This window comes from Triticum dicoccoides, chromosome 3B, assembly GCF_002162155.2.
Source record: "Triticum dicoccoides isolate Atlit2015 ecotype Zavitan chromosome 3B, WEW_v2.0, whole genome shotgun sequence".
Taxonomy (NCBI): Eukaryota; Viridiplantae; Streptophyta; class Magnoliopsida; order Poales; family Poaceae; genus Triticum; species Triticum dicoccoides.
The window spans coordinates 3,109,552-3,114,007 of record NC_041385.1 but is presented as its reverse complement, the minus strand read 5'-3'; the positions used below and the strand labels follow the sequence as shown (position 1 = coordinate 3,114,007).

The 4,456-nt window shown below is 39.1% G+C and overlaps 1 pseudogene; it reads left to right on the top strand.

Annotated features, from left to right (window-relative positions):
* Positions 1 to 1,268, top strand: part of LOC119282838 — a 9,466-nt pseudogene extending 8,198 nt beyond the window's left edge.
* Positions 1,269 to 4,456: the final 3,188 nt, after the last annotated feature.

The window sequence follows — 4,456 nt, the reverse complement described above, 5'->3', positions numbered from 1 at the left end:
GTCATGAAGATTGTGTGCTAGGTGTTTGGTGTCTTGCAACAGCGGCTCGGTAAAGCGGGGGCGACAACATTGGAGGACTCCATTTTTGATGGCACTCCTCAAGTACCGAGTCTCGATTCCTAATGTGAAAACTCCTTTATTGGATGTCATGAAGATTGTGTGCTAGGTGTTTGGTGTCTTGCAACAGCGGCCTCGGTAAAGCGGGGGCGACAACATTGGAGGACTCCATTTTTGATGGCACTCCTCAAGTACCAAGTCTCGATTCCTAATGTGAAAACTCCTTTATTGGTTGTACCTCGGAATGGCCTTGTTGAAGGCATTGTTTTTGTGTGAACTCGGACTTTCTCCATGGTGAAAACCCAATATCTTCGATCAGGCAACGACAAAGCTTGTGTATTGTTTCCTTCTAAAAGGCGTTGCTTTTGGAGAATATTTTTTAATCCGGGTATTGTCTTCGCTGGTAGTTAGAGTGTTGCTGATGCTAGTGATTGATCACCGTGGCTGGTCCTTTTTCTTCTGTTCTTTTTATTTCCATTTTTGGCCGTGTGTATCATTGATGCCTTTGGACATCTTATTGGTACAGAGATCAGGTGTAATTAGTATCTTCATGATATTAATATATTCCCTTTGTCGAAAATTTATTTATGTTTTCCCCCTTTTCTCTGTCTTGAGGTTAATTTGAGACAATTGTTTCTATGCATTCCGTCGATGGGAACCCGAAAGACAAAGAGAAGTTCCCTTTCATACTCCAAGTAAATACTCATCTTCGTTTTGCGCTTTTGCAGTGATCGACTGCAGATGGACCTTGAAGCTAGTAGTACGCACCGCATGCTAGAGCAGATGTTGCTTGATGAAAACGCAGGGCCATCATCACTGCCATTATCTCTTTTACAGGACATTACGAATCATTTCTCCCCTTGTCGAGAAATTGGCAGGGGTGGATTTGCGGTAGTTTATAAGGTACCACAACTCTCAAATATACGGAGCTTTCTCGGTTAATCCTATGATATCATAGTGCATCTTTAAATTATACTACGTACTAACATTGATGATATATCGTCTGTCCATAGGGAATGGTCAGAAAAGGGTGGGTCACCGTAAAGAAGCTGACCAGGACACATGATATGCCCGAGAGTAAATTCCACAAAGAGGTTGAGTGCATGGTGAAGGCCAAGCACAAGAATATAGTAGGGTTTCTAGGATATTGTGTTGAGACTCAAGGAGAAGTTGCCGATTGTGACGGAAAGTTTGTCATATCAGACCTATGAAACTGGTTGCTCTGTTTTGAGTATCTACCCAATGGGAGCCTCGAAAAGTATATCACCGGTAGGATAATGATTCTTATTGACATCGTTGTTTCATCTATTGAAAGATTACTTGAATACTTAGCATGTATGGAGTTACACGACACTATCTCTATATAATTATTTAGGAAAATATTAAACAATCAGGCCCCTTCCTGCACATGCACAGGTACATCCAGTGGACTTGAATGGACAGTGAGATTTCGAATAATCAGAGGAATATGTGAAGGTTTACACTATCTCCACATGAACCGTATTCTTCATTTGGACCTCAAGCCCCCTAATATATTGCTAGATGGTCACATGGAACCCAAAATTGCTGATTTTGGTCTCTCGATGTGTCTCGACAAAAGGAAGACCCATGCTGCTACTACCATACACATGTCGGGAACACCGTAAGCTAATCTCTCAAGAGCTCATCTTTTTGTTGGGCGTAACTTACCCCGTACATATATCTGAATATTCACTGATCAGCCATTATAAACCTTCTCGTAGGGGATGTATGGAAGAAAAATCACATTTGCAGCAGATATATATAGTCTCGGCAGAGTAATCATGGAGATACTAACAGGAGTGAAGTGGCATCCTGAAGTTAATAATGTAAGGATAATTTAAGTCTTTGCTCTGAGTTACACTATAAGTTTTGAAACAATTATGTTACAATCTAACCTAATTAACCAAATAATATTTGACATTATTATTTAGATCTTGCAAGGCCGAAAAGTAGGATAACCCCTGGCCACTGCATCAACTGACGACGACAACAACAACAACACAACAACAACAAAGCCTTCCAGTTCCAACACAAAGACATATATTATTAATTATTCAATAATGTCAAGCAAAATCAAACATCATGCCAAACAAATTAACTTACAAAAAAAATCCTGAGATCGTCTGAAATGAAGCATTATGAACTGAAATTAAGTGGCTTGTATAGAGGGGGGAGGGGGCACTTCGGTTACTATTTTTGTAGGATTCAGCATATATTTTCTTCTATAGTAGCTAATATCATCAAACATTGTTCCATAACAAATAACTCCTATGTAGGTGACTGGAAGTTGGATGCATCGCAGGGGGCAAACCAGTTAAAACAAGTAAGGGTGTGCACTAAGATAGGCATAGAGTGCATGGAATTTGACCCAGAGAAGAGACCAGTTGCACGGCATATAATTGACAGGCTAGATAAAATGGACAAAACTGCCACTAGCAGTTGATTAGTTGGACCAAAGGTGAGTTTAACAGCCTCTTGCTGAGAGCCTGAAACTGTAGAAGGATAGCAAGGAAGGCCCTGATATTGAAGATGTTGCTGATCATCTTGCAAATGAAGGTGAAGAAAACGCAGGTCATTGGCCATCATTGGAAGCGCAAGTTGGATGCGAAGGAACAAGCATTTTCAGCTATAACTCCAGTGTGTTGGACATGCTGTCTTCAGAAGTGACGCGTGAAGGAATTTCGTGAAGAATGGGGGTCAAGTATAGTAAATAAAATTCTGGTGCTGAGGATGTTCACAAAGAATGAAATAGAAAAAACCACAAGAAGTTATTCAGAGCTTCGTGGTAGGGCAGGTCTTCTTGGTAGTAATGTTTGAAAAAATGTTTATCGATTTTTTGATCAAGTTTAGACATGTACAAAAAAATATTCAAGATGTACTAAAAAAATGTACTCCCTCCATTCCATAATGTAGTGCCTATAGATTTTTGCAAAAGTCAAACGTTACAAACTTTGACCATATTTATAGAGAAAAGTAGGTACATCTAGAGTACCAAATGCACATCATTGGATAAATCATGAGTTATATTTTTAGAATGTACATTTTTGGTATTGTAGGTGTAGACAGTTTTCTCTGTACACTTGGTCAAAGTTGGCAAAGTTTGACTTTCACAAAAATCTATAGGCACTACATTGTGGAATGGAGGGAGTACAATTCTGTATGAAAAATGTAGGTATATGTTGAAAAAAAATGAAGAAATGACAGACAAACAAAAGAAGAACAATATAAATAAAAAACAAGAAAGAAACAAAGATAACCGAAGAAAGTTGAAAAAAACCGGTGAACCAAAAAAGAAATAAAAGAAAAACCAATGAAATCAATGGAAGAAATGAGGAACACTGATGAAAACAAGAAAATAGAAAACCAAAACAACCTTAAAGAAACAAAGAAAAACGGAAACAAAAAACAAAATAAAGAGTGAAAAAACTCAGAATAAAACTTGGAAAGGAAAAGGCCCAAAAAATCAGAGAAAAAACAACGAAAAGTGAAAACCAGGAAACAACAAAAAACCAGTGAACAAAACGTCCTAAGAAAACCATTAAGAAAATTAAACAGGCCAACCAAGTTTATAACGTGGGATGAAAATACTTCTGTGAGACGGAAGCTGTATTTGTTATAAGCGAGATATAGTTTTTGCGGTGCCCGACGGCAATGCACTGCACAAGGGCACCCGACTGGTAGGATGGCCATTGGCGCTGCCTCGACTGGTACTGTACGTTATATTTACTGTACCAGATATTGTACCGTATACTGGACCTTGTACTGTAGCATGTAGGTGTTTTAATTATTTGAACAGATTTCGAACAGAAATAATTTTCTGAAATGCCAACAAATTTGAAATTCGAAAACAGTTTTCCAAAAACATTAATTTGGAGTTCAAATACTTTTTGAAAAAAACTGTAAACATTTGCTGTAAATATGACCAAAATTTGTAAATGTGATGTTTTTATTCAATTTTTTTGAAAATCTAAACATCTTTTAATAAAGTGAACAAACTTTCAAATCCTGAACGATTTTTAAGAGGTGTGAACACAGATTTGAAATTACATATTTTGTTGACAAACAATTGTTTCAAACAACATTTACGAAAAGATAGACATAAGCGAAGAGTGTACAGGCGCACAGAATTGGTGTTTGGATTGTGCGCCTACGCGTGGGCGTGAGACGCGTCCGGAGCAGGCGGTGCAGTGTGCCGGCGTCATTGCGTCGACCGGCGTGAGAACGGTGGCGACTTAAGGGGCATGGGGCGTCGCTGCATATGGGTCTACAGGGATCGATCGATCAGACCTGCCTGACATGGAGGCGCCGTACTCGTCTAATGTCCACAGTCTACACGAAGCACGGAAGCACTGGCGGAGCTATGTGTATTACTGCAGGT